Source organism: Odocoileus virginianus, chromosome 2, assembly GCF_023699985.2.
Source record: "Odocoileus virginianus isolate 20LAN1187 ecotype Illinois chromosome 2, Ovbor_1.2, whole genome shotgun sequence".
Lineage (NCBI taxonomy): Eukaryota > Metazoa > Chordata > Mammalia > Artiodactyla > Cervidae > Odocoileus > Odocoileus virginianus.
Genome location: NC_069675.1, coordinates 89759501 through 89781162, shown reverse-complemented (window position 1 = coordinate 89781162; position 21662 = coordinate 89759501). Strand labels below are relative to the sequence as shown.

The 21662-nt window shown below is 41.3% G+C and overlaps 1 protein-coding gene across 8 annotated transcripts in view; it reads left to right on the top strand.

The window, feature by feature from the left end:
* The window catches only part of STRBP (spermatid perinuclear RNA binding protein), a 169086-nt gene that overhangs the window by 11088 nt on the left and 136336 nt on the right, over window positions 1-21662 (top strand). For 3 of the 8 annotated variants that reach the window (XM_070452416.1, XM_070452409.1, XM_070452421.1), the window contains exon 1: window positions 5116-5283. The exons of 1 other annotated variant lie outside the window; for it this stretch is intronic. The gene's annotated coding sequence lies outside the window, so the exon portion shown is untranslated. Of the gene's footprint in view, window positions 1-5114; window positions 5284-9047; window positions 9133-21662 lie in introns of those variants that run through there. 4 more of the 8 variants (XM_070452404.1, XM_070452411.1, XM_070452405.1 and 1 more) reach the window with 3 other exon arrangements.

Here is a 21662-nt window from a genome sequence, read left to right as displayed (position 1 = left end):
TGTCTTTGTTGAGGTTTGTTAGGGCTGGGAAAATCTGCTGGGCATACATTCAGTAAATATTTAAGTGCCTACTCTATGCCAGGCACTATTCTAAGGCATACAAAGAGAACAAATCAAAGAAACATTCTGCCCACATGAAACCTTCAATCTACTGGTCATTCAATATCAATAACTATCATAGCCTCAATGAGAGAACTGAAATGGGGAACAGGAGGGGCAATAGGTTCAGGGTTTAGGGGAAGAGATCCAGCACTTAAGAACAGTTTTGTAGCTTGTGAGACGTCCAAATAGAGATCCTGAATAGGCTGTTGAATGAGAGTCTAGAGCCATAGTTCTCACCTGGAGCTTTTATTTTTAATCTTTTTTATATTTAAGTTGATATGTTGCATTTTCATTTTTCTTCAGTTCAAGAAATTTTAATTTTTTTTTTTTGCCTCATGGCATGTGGGATCTGAGTTCCCTGGCCAGGGATTGAACCTGGGCCCCCTGTGGTGGAAGCATGGAGTACTAACCACTGGACTGCCAGCAAATTTCCTCACTTGGGGATTTTAGATATTTGTGGTGGAGTTTTGGTAGTCATAATGGCATTTATCACAGGGAAGTGAAGAATGTTAGATATCCTGCAATGTATGGACAATTAGGCATCATGATTTTTTGAATGTCACACTGGACATTTATGTAGGTGAAAGTCCTGTGTACAATTATCTGAGCCGAACAACTAACTCCCTTTTTCAAACAAAGACAAAGTACATTCTAGCATGATTTTAATATTCCAGGGAGGCAAATACTATGCAAAGTGAATGAAGATTACACCTTATTGTGTTCAGATTCTACCAAGGGTTATTCACCATTTTAGAAAATCGTGTCAGCAACCACAAGTTTGCTGTGATGTTCCACTCTCCTCCAGTTGGCATCTGAAGCTGTTGGTTTTGGGTCAACGGTTCTCAAACAGCAAGGTGCATGTGATCACCTGGGGATCTTGTTTCTTTTCTTCTCCTTTTTCTTTAAAGAATAGAAGAGACTGTTTGGAAAACAATGGAAAGAACCCAGGAGAGAAGAGGCTGACACAACAGAGGCACATTAAGGTGTGAAGTTCCTTAGAGGGTAGGTAAGGAGGGCATCCAGGCACAGGGGAAGGACCTGATCTTGGTGAGAAGAGCTAGTTTTAGTAAAAAGAGGGGGAGGATGAGAGAATGGCTGGAGGTACATGTAGATTTAGAAAGATGATGACACAAAGTTGAGGGATGTTCCATCCCCTAGGTCCCACCCCCCACTTAGGTCAGACTGGAGACCTTTCTGTTTCCAGCTTCTTTCTGCAGTGGCCTAGGGTGGGGGGAGGGGTGGGGAAACAAAGAATCTGAACACCAGGGCAAGAACTTTGGAAACCAGGAAATATACTGGAATAAGAGAAAACAGAAACAGACTCACGGACATAGAAAACAAACTTTTGGTTACTAAAGGGGAGGGGAGAGGGGAGGGTAAATTAGGAGTACGGGATTAACAGATGCACACTGCCACATATAAAATAGATAAATAATAAGTGTTTACTATACAGCACACGGAACTATATTTAATATCTTGTAATAAATTATAATGGGAAATAATTTTAAAAAGAATATGAACATATATATAAACTAAATCACTTTTATGTATATATAAAACTAAATTGATATATATATATAAAATGAAATCACTTATATATATATATAAAACTAAATCACATATATATATATACACACACACACATATATATATATAAAACTAAATTGAAAAAGCAAGAGTATTCCAGAAAAACATCTAGTTCTGCTTTATTGACTACACCAAAGCCTTTGACTGTGTGGATCACAATAAACTGTGGAAAATTCTTCAAGAGATGGGAATACCAGACTACCTTACCTGCCTCCTGAGAAATCTGTATGCAGGTCTAGAATCAACAGTTAGAACTGGACATGGAACAACAGACTGGTTTAAAATTGGGAAAGGAATACATCAAGGCTGTATATTGTCACCCTGCTTATGTAATTTACATGCAGAGTACATCATGGGAAATACCATGCTGGATAAATCACAAGCTAGAATCAAGACTGCCAGGATAAATATCAACAACCTCAGATAATGCAGATGATACCACGCTAATGGCAGAAAGCAAAAAGGAACTAAAGAGCCTTTAGTTGAAGATGAGGGTGAAACAAGAGAGTGAAAAAGCTGGCTTAAAACTCAGCATTCAAAAAACTAAGATCATGGCATCCCCATCACTTCATGGCAAATAGATGGGGAAACAATGGAAACAGTGAGAGACTTTTTTAGGGGCTCCAAAATCACTGCAGATGGTGACTTCAGCCATGAAATTAACAGATGCTTGCTCCTTGGAAGAAAAGCTATGAGCAACCTAGACAGCATATTAAAAAGCAGAGACATTACTTTGCCAACAAAGGTCCATCTAGACAATGGTTTTTCCAGTAGTCATGTATGGATGTGAGAGTTGGACCATAAAGAAAACTGAGGGCTGAAGAATTGATGCTTTTGAACTGTGGTGTTAGAAGACTCTTGAGAGTCCCTTGGACTGCAAGGAGATCAAACCAGTTAATCCTAAAGGAAATCAGTCCTGAATATTCATTGGAAGGACTGATGCTGAGGCTGAAACTCCAATACTTTGGCCACCTGATGCAGAGAGCTGACTCATTGGAAAAGACCCTGATGCTGGGAAGATTGAAGGCAGGAGAAGGGGACGACAGAGGATGAGATGGTTGGATGGCATCACCAACTTGATGGACATGAGTTTGAGCAAGCTCCAGGAGTTGGTGATGGACAGGGAGGTCTGGTGTGCTCCTGTCCATGAGGTTGCAAAGAGTTGGGCACAACTGAGTGACTGAACTGAACTGAAATCACTTTACTGTACACCTAAAACTAACACAATTCTTTAAGTCAGTTATATTTAAGTTAAAAAAGATATTGGAGGGAATTCCTTGGCAGTCCAATGGTTAGGATTCCTTGCTTCCACTGCTGGGGCATGGGTTTGATCCCTGTTCAGGGAATTAAGATCCCACCATGCTGCACCTTGTGTCCCTCCCCCCCCACCCCCAGAAAAAGATACTGAAATAAGAGATACTATTGAATACTTAAGGCTGTCCAATCCTATTTAAGAACATTTTTACATTTTACCAAGTACCAAGCATCATACTTAGTGCTTGAGATATATTTCTCATTGGATCCTTACAATAACCATATTACATATGCAATATTATCATCTCACTTGATAGATAAGTAAGACCCAGGGAGACTGATTTTCCAAGGTCACACAGCTAGTATATCCTGAACCCAGATTTTTTCATTGCAGCTTGTCCCTCTTTCCCCTAGCAGACTCATGGTCTTCCTGAAAAGATCTCATCTCACGTTTTCCCTATCCCACCCATGTAGAGAGATGACCCTGTCTTCTAGGTGCTTATAGTCCAGGAAGGCAACAGCCAGCAAAAAAAAAAAAAAAAATTACAGTCTAGTGGTATAAGAATTCATCATTTCATTGGGCTGTTGTGCCAAGTGGAGGGAGTTTAGACAGTGCATTGGAGGCAGCTAAGGAGTTCTGGGGAGAATACATTTTGAGATGGCTGATAAGAACACCGAGTGTTTCAGGAGGATAAATAAAGTTATGGTGGTTGGAGGTGGGAAGAGGGTGTTGAAAATGATTTGGGGCCTAGCACCTGGCTCAGGAGGCTCAGAAGTGCCATACTATGTCAACTACAGTTCTTAAGTTCATTGTGACTGGAGGGTCAAGTTGGCCTGAAGGAGGAGGGGAAGTAAAGGGCATGCAAACTTAAGGTCAGATCACTCAAGCTTTTTAAGCTGAGTTAGAGTGTTTACACTTTATTCTGTGAATGAAGCAAAGTGTTAAAATGTTTGGGCCTAGTATGTTTAAAAGGTGGAAGGGCCCCCAGTGGGGCTGCTGTGGGAGATCCCTGCTGTACCCCCAGCTCTCCAAGCCTTGGCACTGAGTGGTCAGGTCGTTTCCACTCAAGGCTAGAAACTCCTTTAGGGCAAGGAATTTCCTATCTCATTCACCTGTGCATCCCAGCCCCCAGCGTGGCACCTGTCATGCAGGAGGTACCCAGGGGCCCAACCTCACTGGCAGAATGCTGGGTGCCAAGAAGGTGCCAGATAATGACTGGTAAAATAAAAAGCAAATCTTCCTTTCTTCCCCAGCACTGCTGGGCCAGGGTTCAGCCAAAGTCTGACCTAACTCTAAGGAGGTCAGAGAAGCCCTGGCCCCAGCTCAGTCGCAGGGAGGTCCCTGAGGGGTGGGAGGAGAGGAGGCTGCTGACTAAAACGCAACTTCTGCTCAGTACCTGCTAGTACCTGTGTGAGAAGAATTCGCACCTATTGTCTTTTCACCTATTGTCCCTTTTTTTCTTTCTTCCATCCCTACAGCAGCTCCTAAATCAGAATTACTGTCCCAGTTTCCCGGACCAGGAAACTGAGGATCAGAGTGGTTCTGTAATTTGGTCAAGGTCACACAGCTGGTTGGTGCTGGCGGGGTGGAGGCTGGGTTTCAACCTTTTAACTAGTCTAAGCTCACTAGCTTCCCCCTCCTCCACCTGGGGCGGCGTTACGGCACCTACTCCATTTGCGTAGCCGCTGGGGTCGGCGGTACCGCGCACTGGGGCGCCGGGCGGTAAAGGCCGGCTCGCCCTAGTGGCGACCGGGAGCCGCTCCCAGATTCGGACGTTACGAAGTTTCCGTGGATTTCGCTCGCCTCCCTTCCGCAGCTCGTCCCCGCTCCGCAGCACTTACGCCGCTAGCGCAGCAGAGCTCAGGTGCTGCCGCAGGCGGGGGCCTGCCGCCGGGAGGGAGGCAGGGACGCAGTTTACGTAAGCGTCTCCTCGCAGGTGCATGTGGCCGCCACCAGCGTGTGCTCCTTGCGCGCTCCCAGGTGCGCAGTTGGCGCAGGCGGCGGCGCGGCACGGCGGCTGCGGGCGCTGGCCGGCGCTCTCAGGTGCGGCAGAGCGCGCGTGGAGGGGGCGCGCGACGAGTGAGGGGGCGGGCTTTCCGTTCCCCAGCAGCCGCGGGGCCCGCCCCCTGGCCCGGCCAATGGGCGCGCTCGGCGGCGTCACGTGCTCGCCGCCGCCGCCGCCGCCGAAGCGAAGACCGGAGCCGCGAGCGCCACCAGGGCAGCAGCAGCCGCCGCAGCCGCCGCCGCTGGGCTGAGGAGCCGGAGACGCAGGCTGACGAGGTGGCGGCGGCGGCGGAGCGGGAGCAGGGACCGGGCGCGGGCAGAGCGCGGCGGTGCGGGTAGGCTGCGGCGGAGGGGCAGGCGCCTGCGCGGCGGGCCGTCCCGGGCGGGCGGCGGTTGAGGCGGCGGTTGAGGCGGTTGGCGGTGCCGGCCCGGGCCCCGCATTGTTTGTTGTGCGTCCTTAGCAGCGGCGGCGGCGGTGGCGGCAGCGGCGGCCGGGGCGGAGAGCAGGGAGCAATCCCGGCCCCCGTGGCTCCGGCATTGTGGCCGCCGCCGCCGCCGCAGTTGCGGTGCCCTGACCGCTTCGGGCAAGGGCAGCGGGCAGTCTTCCTCACCTTCGTGGAGGGTTGGGTGGGGGGAGGACAGGGTCCCGGCCCCGAGCGGGGAGAGGGCGTGGGCTATGTGAGGAGACCCGGCGCTGGGGGCTCTGGGTAGGATGGAGGGTGAAGGGCTCGGGGCAGGTGTTGGAGGACGTTGGGGGCAGGGGCTGGGGGAGAGCCTGCGGGGGGCGGCTGGAGGGTGTGGGCAGATTTGGGTGAGAAGGAAGGGTGGAGGGATCTGGCCCACTGGAGGATGAGGCCCTTCGGGCAGGTTCGGGGGACTCATGGGGGCCGGAGCGAGTGGGGGCAGCCTGTAGGGGTTTGGGAGGTTGTGAAGGAGGCTTAGGAAGGGCAGGGGCGAGTGTGATGGGATTGGAAGGAATCGAGGGAGGCAAGGAAGAGGCGGATGTCCCGGCCGGGGCTGCGTGTGAGGGACACGGAGTGGGGCCAGATAGCAGGAAGACCGTGGACAAAAATGTGAAGGGAAACGTGAAAGAAGGTGTCCGGCTCGGGTCAGTGTGGCAGGGTGAGCGTGGAAAGAGGTTGGGGGGGTAGGTGGAAGGAGGGTCTCTGGAGTGATGGGGAGGGAAACGGAGGGTGTTCAGGCAGGAGGAACGGGAGGGTAGGCCCAGAGGCTTCAGGAGACCAGGTGAGGGGTGTGAGGACAGGGTCTGTCCAGGAAGGAGGCAGGAGGGTGCTGAGGCTGGACAGATGGGCCCTGCCAGGGAAGAGCATGTGAGAGGAGAAGCAGGTATCTGATCTGGTGAGGCGCTCAGGGGAGAGGAGTGGGGGGCGGGCGATTGGAGCAGGGCCTGAGTTTGAGGGGTTTGGGAGAGAAGTCCGGACAGTAGTGAAGGGTGGTGGGGACGAAGAGGAGGTGCTGGGGCATTTCGTAGAGATCAGAGTGAGTGAAACGGAGGGTGTTCTCCAGGAAGTATGAATGAAGGTGGGGAGTGTCAAGAGAGGGGACTTAAGGGTTGGGGAGACCTTGGAGGGGACCAGTGGAGTGGAGTGTGGAGGGCCAGAGGTGTGTGTGGGGGGAGGGAAATGTTCTTGGAGTGGCAGGTGAGGTGTGAGGACAGATGGAAGGAAGTGTTTCTAGGGCAGGACCTGTGGAGGGAAGTAGGGGAGAAGGAAGAGAGGGGGTGGGTGGTGCGTGTTGAAGGGAGATGAGTAGAGACGTGCAGTAGGGGTAGGTTCAAAGTATACAGGTCTGTGTACAGTGTGGGAGGGAGAGAGGCATGGGTTTGGGGGCTTTGGTAGAAGTAGGTGGGGGGGGAACAAAGGAAAGGAAAGGGGGAAGAGGATATTTTTGGGTAGAGGATGTAGAAAAATGCCTAGTACCAGTAGTAGTGGGGTAAGGAAAGGGTAAGGTGGGTATGTGTGTAGATATGTCTGTGACTAGAAAGGGGTAGGTTGTCTATTGGGTTTGGGGTGGTGGTGGGGGGCGTAGGACGCCCAGGTTTAGAGCAGGAAATGACTATTCAGGCTGGAGAGAATTAGGAAAACTGGTTGCTTGAAAGAGTGTGGAAGGAATGGGTGCTGAAGTGTGAGGAAAGACTGGAAAACTTTGGGTCTTGAGAGACTAAAGGAGCCACCATGTTTTGGGTCAGTGAAAGTACATGGAAGGGCAGAGTGTAGAATTTGGGGATAAAAAAACCTAAAGGGGGAGGATTAAATTGTTGCCTTAGAGGAACTGGAGAGTGTGTGAGGGTGTGTGTGTGGATCCTGGAATGATGTTAATGGAAAATGGAGGACATTAAGCCCTTTACCACATAGGAAAGTTCATGCTTCTAGGATCAGAGAGATCAGGAAGCCTTGATTTTAGTTCCAGAACCCAGTGAATGGGGGTGGGATAAGGGAGAGCTGAGTACACACTCCCAAGTTGGAGGAGCTGTGGGTGGAGTATCGTTCTAGCGCATTGACCTGATGAATGCGCAAATAGAGGAGCCACACAGGGTCAAGAGGAGCGCACCTGGAGTGAACAGGAGCAGGACTGAAGCAGGTTCAGGGCAGGCTTCTTTGTGAAGATTCTGCAAGAGAGCAGGGCCCAGCGTGTTTGAGGGCTGTGTATCAGAGGGAGGAAAGGATACCTTGGTGCGGTGTATCAGATACCTTGGTGCTTTCTGGTTAATAGGGCAGTTTTCAGGCATTTGAGTGATGTAATATCTCACCCCATTAAGAGAGGCTGACAGAGGTAATGTATTAAATACATCCAGCTTCTAAAAGTGGCAGGAATGGAGCTTTATGACTCTTTCAAGGTGGAGATAACAGATCCTCGGTTGTTTCCCAAATAGAGTAAAATTTATTAATAGAGGCTTTTGGATTTTCTGTTATTTTAATTTGAGTTGGGGAGTGTGGTGTTAGCTTTATTGAGGAAAGACTTTGGGAGTTACGTGAACATATGAAATAACCTTTAGGTGTTTGAACACAGACTTTTCAGCAGGTCTTGTTCAGTGTTCTGTGGCTTGTGTTAGATTCTTTGGGATTTGGAAGGATTAAGGAAACTACTTTGAGACTGCCTCAGTAAGCAGTGTTTTCTAGAATCTTGGAAAGCGATTTCCTTTTTGACAGTTGAAGGTTCAGTCTTGTCAGATTTTGCAAAAAAAAAAAAAAAAATTATTTCATCATGTTGGAGATGTAACTTCAATTATTGCTTTGTGGGCTTCGTGTGGTACCTAGTATGATCTCACATGAAAGGTCCTCTTTGGTACCTTGGGAAGCTTTCTGGGTTGATTAGTTTTCTTTTGTCCATTTAGGAAGTATCTAAATTGTTAGTTTGAATAATGCAGCCATTGTGAGTTCAAATAAGTTTTAGTGGAAGTGGGAATCTTGCCTAAACATAATGAGGCTGAACAGAACACCACATTTTAAGTAATCTCTATCTGTAAGTATAAATATTTTAAAAATAAACTGGAAACCAATCATTTTTAAGATCCAAATTTGAAGTGTATCATGAAGGCAGCAAAATAATGCTCTAAAGGCATTGCTATAAGATTTTGGTTTTGGAGGGCAAAGTTTTTAAAAATATAAATGCCTTTTATTGAAACTCTTAGCAGTGTTTTGATATTTGATAAATGTATTTAATGTAATTATAATGAACATGTTTGACCCCTTTGGCTTCCTGGCAGAGAATTTGAGCAGTAAGGATTAGGATATAAGATGAATAGAGTGACCTTTGAAAATTCTTTCCCATTTGACGGTTTTCATTTTGTATTTTTTTAAGTCCATTGTGTTGGTTCATTTAATTGATTTGGAGCAAGCAGTTCTTTCTTGTTCAAAATATTCAATTCTGGTCTTAGTGTTCCGTTTATATGTATTGTTTCGTGAAGTTCTAAGGTTTGGGATAATTTGTAGGCACTTTAAAATATTATCCTAAGTTTATGAACCAAGGCAAGCAGGTTGTTTAGACTTCGTAGGCTAAATAATTGGGCCTGGTTTTATTTTCACTGGTGACTTGCTGGACAAGATACTTAATCCCTTTGTGCTTGTTTCTCCTCCAGAAACCTGACTCTTTATCTACCTCCCAGGAGAATTGAGATGGTTTATATAAAACAAGTTTAAACCTTTCAGGAAGGTTAGCACTATGTAAGTAGGGGTAATAGCTGTTATTTCTTTGACTCTTTATTTCATTTTAGCCTGGACAAATAATAATTTGGCATTAGGTGGGCTAATTTGTAGTGAGAAACTTGTATAGAGATGAAACTTCTGTGAATATTAGAGATATCTGCAAATTGAAGTTTGTTTGTTCTTTGCTCTACTGTCTACTGATTTTTCCTGGCTCATTTGTGCAGCTAAGTATTGGTGCTGATTTGAATTCTTGAGTCTGAGCAGAAACTTGTGAGAGACATTCTGAGTTCTAAGTATGAATTTCCAGAGACAGAATGTTTTCTGTGTCTCAGAGAATTCAATTTCTAAATCAGAAATAATACCTGTAATACATTTCCCTATGGTTTTTTGTAGAAAGTTGATTAATTCTGAGTGACTTGAACAGAAAAATGGAGCTATTGCTTCTAGTGGCATTAAGCCTCTTTATTTTCAGATTTATTGCATACTTTTTCCTTTTTCAAGTTTTAGTTAGCAAATAATTACCGTATCTATTTGACATTACTAAGCCCATTGACAGGTTATGCTCTGTTTGTGGGGGAATAATTTTTAAATGCTTTTTAAATGTTTTATTTGGTTTATTAGTTGTAAAAAGCCTCCAGATTTTGGTCCTGATTGGCATTGCAAAAATGTAAATAGTAAGTCGCTTTATTAGGCATTAATTTGCTTGAGATTGGTAATATGTGAAGCCCTGACAATAGTCTTTTTATGCTAGCTGATTTATTCTTAGTAGTTTGCTACCTTTTATAACATTTTGGACACCATTACCCATCTTACTGCTCTTCTGTTTTCATTTGTTTTGCATGGATCCGTTTATTGGAAAATTGCTTGTTTTTAAAAATTTATTCATCTGTAGAAAAACTGTTTCTGACAGGTAATTATGAGAGGCTTCATAATTCAGTCTAATTTTAGAAGACTGTTTATTGAGAGATGTATGTTAAATTTATATGTCAGTTAAAATAGAAAGGATAAAATGCTGAGACCAGATTAATGGTGAGCTGACTACTTAAATGGTTTGAGCCTGAAAGACTTGCAATTTTTTAACTTTTAGGTCATGCATTAAATAATAAGGTGACCAAAGGACCTGATTTGTCACTTTCGTGCCTTTTATTTCTTGTCTTGAGGGTCCTTTAAGTGTATCATTTTTTTTACAGTTTATTTTTAATTTGAGGAAAGTTGCTTTACAGTGTTGTATTGGTTTTCTGCCTTACAAGTGTATCATTTTTGAGAATTATGGTTTTCTGCCTTACAAGTGTATCATTTTTGAGAATTATGGTATCTATCTCAACAATATGTGTGTTGCAGAGTGAATGAAGCAGCTTTAAATTTTAGTTATTTGGTATTCAAATTCTCTTAACTTCTGATATAACTAACACTATGTAGAACAGCTGCTTTCTTTAGTTAACTTTAGCACGACTCGAAAGGGTACAGTTGATTATATCAGTAATAAAATCACAGGTTTGCATTGTGTGACTTCATGGTTCATTTCCATTTGAAAAGTGAGAATTCTGTAGCAGGTTGTGTGATAAATTCTAAGGCATTTCTGGGTCATGGATAAGATGAAGTTTCTTACTGCACCTGCAGATTTTCCTGTTCTTTGCAGTTTTCCAGGTGCTGGGAAACACAATATCCAGTTGGTTAGATCAGCATTTTGTTTATAAATTGAATTTAATAGTTAATACTATGGACATAAAGCAGAAAGTAATTGTCCTAAAGACTATCTAGATTTTTATTTATTTTTTATGTTGCTTACCTGTTTTGTCCATTTAAGTCAGCAAACACGTCTTGACTTTAGGCTTAAAGGCATGTTTTGTGCCAGACCTGAGATTTCTTAGTAGGGCTCAATAATGTTGTTTTCAGTAAAGAACAGATCCTTTGGCTAGTTCATTTCAATGTATGACAAAAACCACTGCAATGATGTAAAGTAATTAGCCTCCAACTAATAAAAATAAATGAAAAAAAAAAAAAAAAGAACAGATCCTTCCCTAGATAGACTGGCCCTAAACATGGAAATGGAGTCTATAACTGTGTTTACCTATGTTCAGTCAGCCTACCTGAAAATCAGTATATTTTAAGACAGCTGGGTAGTGGTGACCTGATGAAGTGTTTTGTTTCTGAAAATTAAGATGAAGGCAGTTCATTCTTAAGATGTTTATAATTCCAGGTAAATCTCAAACATTGCATCTAATTATGCAGTGATCAGACTTCTGTAGAGCTTAGGCAATCTACATTTTAACCTAATGGAACCATGGGATACTGGGTAGCTCTTAACCCTGGACAGCTCAGGTTTAGTTAGCAAAGCTATTGAACTGGAGGGGAAAGGTATTGTAATTTTGGTAGTGTAGGTGAGCAGCTGGAGAGAATAAGCATTTGGCACCGTAGGTATGCGTATTTTTGGTTGTTTTTGATGTAAGCTGTAAATAAGCTTATAATGCCAAGGTTTGCGTGGAAGAACAGATACACATACTAGTGATGAGGCTTTTTAAAAGATAGTATCTTAAAAATGCGTATTAACCATGATACCTTCTGATAAGCCAGCTTTGGGGTAAATGTGGAATTATACAATATAGGCTTTTGAAATTGGTCAGCATTATTGTTTAGTAGTGCCGTTTATTTTTAGAGTTCAGGGTTCACATACCTGGACTTTGGTCCCTGTGGTAGCTCTGTAAGTGAACAGCAGAGTATTACATGTAAAGAAATGGAGGAACCAGGAGTTGACCCCAGAGCAGAGATAGACTTTCAGAACGCTGTGAAGCTGTGCATCAAATTCCTGATAGTCCCCACATTTTGCAAGGAAGGTTGATGGCTGGGCAGATTTGAAACCTGCCTCTTTTAGGGTCTTTTTAAGGTCTACTTGGAGTAATGCTTGTCCTTCTTAGGAAGCGCAGGGTCCTAGGATGATGCAGTAGCAGGGAATCTGAGGGAAAAGGCTAGACTTGGGTGGACTCTTCTTATAGGTGGGCACAGAGATGACCCTGTGCAAGCTTGGTTGCTGTATTGCGTAGTAGAAGAATGTTTTTGACACAGGAAGACTTGGCTCAGAGATCTGCTCCTGCTGTTTACTAGTCGTAGATCTCTTTTCTCATGTATAAAATTGGAGTAAAACCCCTAATTTACAGTTATAGTGAGGATTAAAGAAGATAAGAAAATTGTAAACTCTGAAGCATATGGCATGTTTTTTTGAAGGGAGGATTGAGCAGAAATTAAGGACAGGCTTTGAAGTAATGAGCAGTTTGACTCAGAGGTCCTGGATTTTTATTTTTTGTCATGGCATTTTCAGAGGTACATAAAAAGGAACAGTACAGTGAATGTCCATATACCCATCTGCTAACTTCAACAATTAGCAGCAAGATGCTGCTCTTGTTTCATCCATCCCTCATTCACAGTTACTATTTGTCATTGTTTTTGCTGGAGTATTTACAGCAAATCTTAGACATCATATACTTTTGTTCATAAATACTTCAGTGTGTATTTCTAACAGATCAGAACCTTAAAGAGAACCTCACAAACTATTTTAACCCTCTAAATTAACAATAATTCCTTATCTAATACTCAGAAGGAGCTGAATTTGAAACAGCTCTACCACTCACCAGCTTTGTGTGTTAATCAAATTACTAGCTCTCTCTGAGCTTCTGGTTCCTTATCTGTAACATAAAGATAATACTTTATGAAGTTATTTTGAACTTAAATGAAATAACATACAAAATGTTTAACATGAAGATTCTCAGTAAATGGCCCAACCTCTCTTCTGAGCCTCCTGTGGCATGTGAATTAGAATTAAGGGATGCCCTCCTCCCTTCTCAAGTATCACAAGGGGTATCTGTACTCTGGAATTACTGCCCACTAAACCTAGTAAAATTTCTCTTCATCGAGCTATCTGTCTCTTCTGGTGAAATTCTGTAACAGTTGAAATCTTATCCATTCTTCCTTCCTTCCTGTAGCAACATTATTCTCCTGTCTACTGGCTCATTCCAGTCAGCATATATACGCTATTATTTCATTTATTATTTTTCTAAAATGACCTTTTCTTGACCACACTGTCTCTTCTAACTACAACTCAATTTTTCAGCTTCTTGAAAAGATTGTTTCTGCTCATCTTCAGTTTTCCTGTCCTCTCCTGAACCTACTACAGTGAAACTTTCAATTCCATCACTGCTGTTGTCAAAACCACCACGTTTAATTCTTACTTGACCTGTTAGCAGCACTGGGTGCAGTAGATGCCTCCTTCCTTGAAATGTTGTATGCTCTGGTTTCTAGGACACCACACTCTGCTGGTTTTCCTCCTGCCTCCTTGGCTTCTTCGCTGTCTCCTTTGTTGGTTCTTTCTTATCACTCCTACCTTTTAATATTGGACTGTCCCATGGGATCTCTGCTCTTTATTCTCATTCTCTTGGTGATCTCTTTCTACCTCATGGCTTTAAATATGGTATATGTGCCAATAAGTTCCAAATTTTTATCTGAAACTCCTTACTGCGTACTTTGACACTTCCACTTAGATATTTCGTTGGCATCTCATACTGAACTTGTCTTAACCAAATTCCCTATTTCCTCTGCCTCTTTCGTGGTCTTCCACATTTTATTTTAGTAAATAGCAGCTTCCTCTATCTTTCCAGTTTCTCAGGCCAAAACTTGGAGTCATCCTTGCCTCTCTTCCTCTCACACACATCTGACCCACCAGGAAATCTTGCCAGTCCTTTCTTCAGAGTCTATCCTGACTCTGAGCAGTTTTCATCAACCCTACTGGTTTAAGTCTACATCACCTCCTCTGAATTACTGCAGCGGCCCTTTTTACTCTTGCCCTCTGTTTGCAGTACTCTAGCAAGAGTGATTCTTTCAAGAAGGTAAGTCATTTTTGTCTCCTCCTGGTCAGAACCCTCAGGGATTCTGTATCTTTTCTCAGAGTAAAAGGCCAGGTTCTATTAAGGCAGTAAGTGATTGGATCCCATCTTTCCTGTCTGACATTTGAACTTTTCTTTTTGCTTACTCCATTCTTGCCACAGTCGCCTTCTTGTTCCTCTCACCGGAGAGCCACATTCCTGTCTCCTGTCCTTTGTATTTGCTATTTGCCCTGCTTAGAATGCTGTTTCTCAGATATATGGGTGGCTCCATCTTTTTCAGGTCTGTGTGCCTATCTCCCCTTTCCAGTGAGGCCTTAGTGTGTGTGTACGTGTGTGTGCGTGTGTTCAACTCTTTGCAACGCCCAGGCTATAGCCCGCCGGGCTCCTCTGTCCATGGAATTTTCCAGGCAAGAATACTGGAGTGGGTTGCCATCTTCTACTCCAGGGGATCTTTCTGACTCAGGGATTGTCTCTTGCATCTCCTGTTGGGCAGGCAGATTCTTTACTACTGTGCCACCTAGGAAACCGGAGGTCTTCTCTTACCACCCTGTTGAGGTGGCAGTTCGTCTGTTTCTGGCCCTCCCTGCCCTCCCTTTCCCACCTTCTTTTTCTCCACACCACTTAAACTGTTTAACTTATGGTATATTTTGCTTGCTTATTTTGTTCATTGCCTTTTCCCCTTCATTAGTATATATAAGCTCCGTAAAAGCAAGGATTAATGTTGCCTTTGTGTTCTGTAGATTCTAAAGCGTCTAGAATAGTGCCCAGCACTAAGTAGGCACTTGAGTATTTGTTCAGTGAACTATTCTTTTATTAGTTTTAGTCTGTCACTTGGTAAAGGATGCTATGGTTGGGATTTTGGGTTTTCCCATGGATGCTGTGTACCTTTAAGTTTTTATGATGTATTTCCTGTTTTCTTCATGAATATCTTTTCTTGAGACTGTTAATAGGCTTTATTATTTATTCATTATAATTTTGAGTCCTTGTTATGTACTAGTTGCATTGGGGGATACAAAGATAAAACATTGACTCTGGCCTTCAAAAATTTAGTCTATGAGGGGAGGTGATGGTATGATTTTGAGATATCTATAAATTTTTTAAAGTAAGTACTTAAGAGATAAAAGGGCTGAGGAATTTAAAAGAGCAAGAAATTAGTTCTGCTAAGGGGAATAAGGGAGAGACTTCAGAGAAGATGTGGTATGTGGTTCCTGTGCTGAGTCACAGGTAAAAATTGGGATTAGATTATGAGATAAAGAGGGAGAGAATTCCATATGGAGGGGACTGCACTGGGAAAATAAGAATGATTTCTATGGAAAAAAACAAAGTGGTTCAATTAGTTAAAGATAAGGGAATATGAAAGGAATTGGTGGAGTGTAAGTTTGGAGTGGAATATTGGAGTCACCGATAAAGGTCTTGAGCGTAAGAATGAGGAATTCAAACTTTATTGTCGACAGTGAGGCTTCAGTGAAAGGTTTTGATTTGAGCAAGAGTGGAGGGATGACATTATTAGAGCTTTCTTTATGAATTTGACAACTTTATGTGAAAAGAGGGGCTGGAACACATATAGTGATTAACGATGCCATTATAACAGTTTGAGGAAAAATGTGATAAAGGTAGTGCAGATGGTTATAAAAAGGATGCCTTGAAACTGATGAAACTTGGTAGCTGGATGTGAGGACTGAACTCCAAGCCTACAAGGTTTCAAGTGTAGTTGACAGGTCAGGCTGGGGTGCCCTGAAGAGAAGTCGGGAACCCAGGAGAGATGGGATCAGGAGACACTTTTACTTTAGTTTTGATATTCAGTTTGCAGGTGTGGTGGTGACATTGTAGGTGATTATTGTTCTGATAGAAAATCAGGAATCTTTAGAAAGGATTTGTATCTGTGGCTTTGTGCCTTCATTTTGATACAATTAATGACTGAGAAGTGATTCAGCTGCCGAAACTGTTTCTGAGGTCTGAATCTTGATAATTGATTTGGGAAACTTAAGTCATCCAAACTTTTCTTTTGATTTGTGAGTGGCTCCACTTGTTTCACGAAGTTTGTTAGACAAGCTTCTCTAAGTTGTAAAGCATTTTAGCAGCTTGAAGCAACTTAACTGTTACCCTTTGAATGCCCCTCTACTGCTGATTCATTGGCTGTGGATATCTTAGCAATGAAAACAGTTCCCTTCATCACTTTGTTGAGATTAGTTTGAGTGAAAAATTTTGCAGATGAGGCCATACCTCTCTTTCTCTTTCCCCTTAGGACTTAGAGGCGTAGAAGAAGAAGACAAGCCTTCTATGCTAATTAATGGTAGTTAAGGTGTTAGTTTCCAAAACAATTCTTTAACAACCTACACTTAACAAAATACCAGAAGATAACAAGAAGATTTAGTTTCTATTTCAGGCAAATTGAAGAACAAGAATAAGGTCTTTTTAGATTTATATCATTTTCATGAGCCTTGTAGCAGGAGGAGTTTTTAACCCCAAGGTTATTTATAGGAAAAAAGAATTATTTGCAAAATAATGTTGATTAAGGTATACAGTTTTTATTTATAGACTGTCTAATGATGCATGATATTTATAATTTTATACTTGGTGCATTTTTAAATAGTTGAATAAAAAGGCATTGTTGAGTTTGTTGGTTAAAAACTTGCAACTTCACCAGCTTGGTTTGGAATGGTGACCTTGAGTTTACCACATTAGTCATCTCTCCTTTATGCTTAGATCGTAATGTCAGTGAATATGGTTTTGGCATTGTTCTTATAGAGTCGGTTCTGACTTTCCAGTGAATAGGAGTCTATAGGAGCCAACTACCCTGAAATGAGAAAGTTTTCCTGTTTAGGATAACTTACATTTTTCAGTCCAGAGGAGGTGCTTATATTGTACATATGGTAGTTAATTTAGCAGATGTAGCATATATTATAATTTTTTTTAACCTCAGGCAATTTTCACTTGTTTGACAAGAATATAGAGTGTAATAATCTTACGAGGAACCTGTAAGAATCTTTTTAGTCTTGCTTTGTTGTTCTTTGACAGATGTGGTTAAGGCCCTTGTTCAAAATCACACACCTCACTGGTAGCAGAGTTAGGATGAGAAATAGGTTTCTTGATCTCCAGGTGTGGACTCCTTCCACCGTGTCAAGCTGCCATGTTAAAAATGTAGACCAGGAAACTTGGAATAAACTTAGTTTAACTTGTCACATTGCTGGCATCTAATGACGTTCAATAAGAACAATTAGGGCTTTTTTCCCTTGTCTCCTTTGACAGTTATTGTTTTTAGGTTAATCATTTTAAAATGAACAATTTGGTGGCATATAGTTTATTTACATGTTGAGCAACCATTCACCCCAAGTAGTTCAAAACATTTCTGTCATTCCAAAGTGAAACCCCTGACCCATTAAGCAGTTTGAAAAAAATTTAAGTGATTAAAATAAAAATTTTTAAACAATTAAAAATCTTTACTTTGACCAGGTCAGCAATAGCAGGTTTGTATTAGAGGTCACCCATCTCTGATTTGCCAGAAAGAGAAAACTTTTTTTGTATTATTTAGTAGTGGACATATTGTATTTACAACAACAACAGCATTACAAAGAAAGTGTCCGTCACGTTATGATTAACAACACTAATAGCCGACATGCTTTATATATATTACCTCTAATCTTTACACTAGCCTTTCATAAAGATTGCTCTGTTTCAGATGAGAAAACTAAGGCTTTGTTCATTACTTACCTGGTAATTTGTGAACTTGTTTTTTGAATCCATTTTGGTTCCAAAAGTTGGCTAACAGCAACAAACGGAAGGGATTGTCTTATTTGGGGGTGGGCCAGGACTGTTTTAGCAGGAAGGTGTATAAGAGGAGGGGAGTAGTTGAGTTCACTGGTTTTGGTAGTGTCTGTAGTAATAACCACTTTCTCCTCACCAATGGATACCTGTATTCCATATGGGAAAAGCAAAATAGGAAATAACCTTTGGAACCCTTTAATGGACATATATATACAATTAGAAGAGATTGCAGTGTAGCTTCTGAGGTGTGTTCTTAGAAATTCTGTATTTCTTTTTTGCCTTCTCATTTATTTTTTCGTGAACTGTTACTTTCTTTTTAAAATTGTAAATTGATTTGCCTGAGTATGACTAGTTGTAACACTATTGGAACTTGATTGACTTTTCCATTTTAGATACTTTTAAAAAGCGGTGGTTCACTTCCAAAGAGTAACTCAAATTGTGTGTGTTGAAGGATTTTATAATTACACTTTTACCCCTGTTGAAAAAAACCCTAATTATATCTTTTTTTAAAATTTGAAAGAACTTTAGTAGGCCAATTTTCAGTTATTCCCCTCAAAGGGGCTAGTAAGTCACCTCATAAAGCTTGTCGCTTTTTATTGCGGTTTGGATGACATGACTTCTTTTCTCCTGAGTAGTAGACACTGGAGTAATTGGCTTTGATCTGCTGGGTTTTGAGTGAAAAGAATGTAAAAGATAGCTTCCTGGCTATTTTGGACAAAATAATTTTTCTTTTTTGGTTATGTGAACATAAGAATATAAGCTGAAACAACAACAGCCATCTCAAATGTCCTGAGTTTAAGTGTATTGATAGTTATCCAAAGAAGTATAGATTTTCGACAGTGACCCTGTGACTTTTGCTAATATCTAAACAGTAGGTACTTAAATAAATGGATTCCATGCTCTTAAAAACTTTTTATTTAAAAATTTTAAAATGCCCTTATATAATAACTTGGCTCAGATATTACACATCATTTGTTCTCCTTTGACCAGGATGAGTTTTTTCACTCTGGAACCAGTAAAAACATATCATAAAGAGTACAGGCTTTGGAGTTGGTTGGATTTCAAATCCTTTCTCTGCCACTTACTAGCTCTAAGACATTCTCTCACCTTAAAAATAATATAATACCTCATAACTCTACCAAGTAGGATTAAAGAGTGATGTCTCTAAAGGCCTCAGCACAGTGTCTGGCACGCATTAAACTGTGTTCAGATTGTAGTTGTTGTAGAAAGAAGTCTAAATTTTGGTAGCCTAGACAAATATCAGTGCAATGCAAATACAGCACAGCCTCATAGTAAAGTGCCCAGTTCTGAAATCAATACATTCCTTCTTGGGTTTTGCGTTTTATTTTGAAGTGCCATGTGTCAGTTTTCACTACTTCCTGCAGCTTGCCCTCCTTTTCTCAGAAATGCTTGGCAAATATCTCCATTGATTATTGTATAATTTACCTCACAGATTAGAAGGTGCTCCCTGTACAAGCTAATGAGGAGGCATTTGCTCCTCATAGCTGTCCTTCCGTGAGGTGTTTGTGTGTTGCATGCTAACAGGTTCTTACCACCTTCAGAGATGTCTGCTGGCTGAATGCCCAAGCTTATGTCAAACAAGAAAGTGCTGGTTGCCTGGAGTGAAAGAAGTACCAACTGCCTACTTAGCATTTATAGTATATTTTATGATGACTGTTAATACTAAAGTATGAAAATCCATATCCTAGTCTATTAATTTTACTCATTACTTCCCCATTACTTGTTTCGCTTCTCTTGTTGTGTTCAGAAAAGCGTACAAAAGGCTTTTTACTCTATAAACTGTAGGCTTGAAATTGTAATGAATTATAATCCAAGAGTATTAGCTATGGAGGGAACTTTGGAGGTCAACTAACTTATCTTGTAGATGAGAAAACTGGCTGAGAGAAGTTGTGAGTTGCTTCAGGACACAGAGAGCAAGTGACAGGTCTGATTTCCAGTCTATTGCTGAGGGCTAACCTGGTAGAGTGGATAGAGCCCTGGACTTTGAAATCACTCAGTCCTGATTTTGCTTCCTGATTCCACCATTTATTAACAGTATGACCTTTGTCAAGAGCATCTGAATCTCTCCCCTGCCCTGTTACACTTTGTGGGGCTGTGAGGATTATGAGGTAATGTAAGTAAGGCACAGTGCCTGGCATAGGCTATGGACTCAAGGGCTGTGTTATGTTGTACTGTTTTTCTTGATTACTTAAAACAGGTCATATGGTTAAGTGATTATTCTTTATGAAATGGGAATCAATGAGAATGGTTAATGTTTTTGCCAAATCCTTTCACTGAAAAATCTGGTAGTTCATTGTAAGAGGACTGCTTACTGCAAAATGAGAGCAAAACTGTTCTTGCGCTCCAGAGCTGCTCCAAGTTGTGCAGTGTTGACGTTGCTCCTTCCTGGGAAATGTTTGGCATTTCCCAAGGAAAATGGGAATAGAATGTGGAACACCAGAATCCGTCTACGTTTAGTTAGGCTAGCAATTCTCAGACTTCTGAATTCAAGATTTCTTTATATACTTAAGAATTATTGAGGACCCCAAGGATCTCTTGTTTATGAGAGTTTTATCTGTTGAAATTTATATTATTAGAAATTATATATGATAAAATGTATATAATTATTCATTTAAAATAAATGTTAAATTATATATGTGTAAATAAATATTTTAAGTTTTAGGTTTTAAATTTTTTGTTTCAAGTTACAAAAGTAATACATGCAAATTAAAGTAATAAAGAATCAAAATAAAAAATGAAATTATTTCATTCCTGTCATATACACACTCCAATGCCTGTGGTCAAGAGTTTAGCATGTATTCTTCTACGACTATTTCTATGTAGTTATAAATTCTCTCTCTCTCATACTCCATATGTTGTTTGGTGACTTTTTTAAAAATAAAAATTGCATGTATTTAAGGTACCCAGCATGATATTTTGATAAACATATATCTAGTGAAATGATTATCATAGTTGAGCTAATTACTATATCCATCTTTGGTGTAGTTACTTTTTTTTTTGGTGGTGCAGTCACCTGAAATCTGCTGTCTCAGCAAATTTCTAGTATCCAGTACAGTATTATTAGCTATAGCCATCATGCTTGACATTAGATTAATTGATTTATTCATCCTACATAACTACCACTTGTACCCTTTGACCAACATCTACCCATTTCCCCCACTTCCTGTAAGTGATGTATTTTTATTGAAAAATAACTATTTTCCAAAACACAAAATAGTAAGAGTAGCATCGCTTTACATTTTAGCAAGTCTCATTAATGTGTAGCTTAATAGAAGAGAGCTGCATTCTGGTAGGTGCTTCTGCATTTAGTCTGTTGTGGTATGTTGTTCTAGTTGAATTTGGCTTCCCACAGATTTGAATTTGAAAGAAGGGAGGTGTAGCCTCTTCTGATAATTTTGGGTATTCTTCTTTAATACTATACTAGAACTTGACAAATAGTAGTGTCTTAATGGATTTTGAAACCAGATCAGTGAGCTTTTTATATTTGTCACATTAAAATTTGTTGATCTGTTGCATTTCGAATGGATCTTTATCCATACGTGAATTTGTAACATCGTACGTTGGTCGTTTGGAAAATGTTGGTTTGCTAAATTATGTTGAGCTTCCGAACATGATATATTTCATTTTATAGTATCTCCATACATTTTTGTAGCCTCTGGAAAACTCTGCACTTGTGAGTTTAAATGAGAGTTAAAATGGCATGTAATGCCTTAGTACTTCTGTACAAATACTTTTGGCCTTTTAGACCCTTGAAAGTGTCTTGAAGACCTCCAGAGGTCCCTGGATCACAGTTTGAGAAACTGTGGAGTTAGACAAATTGATAAAGTAAAGGTAGTGACCAGATAAGCAGACTGCAACTTAATAATCGGTAATCTGGAAATTAAAATG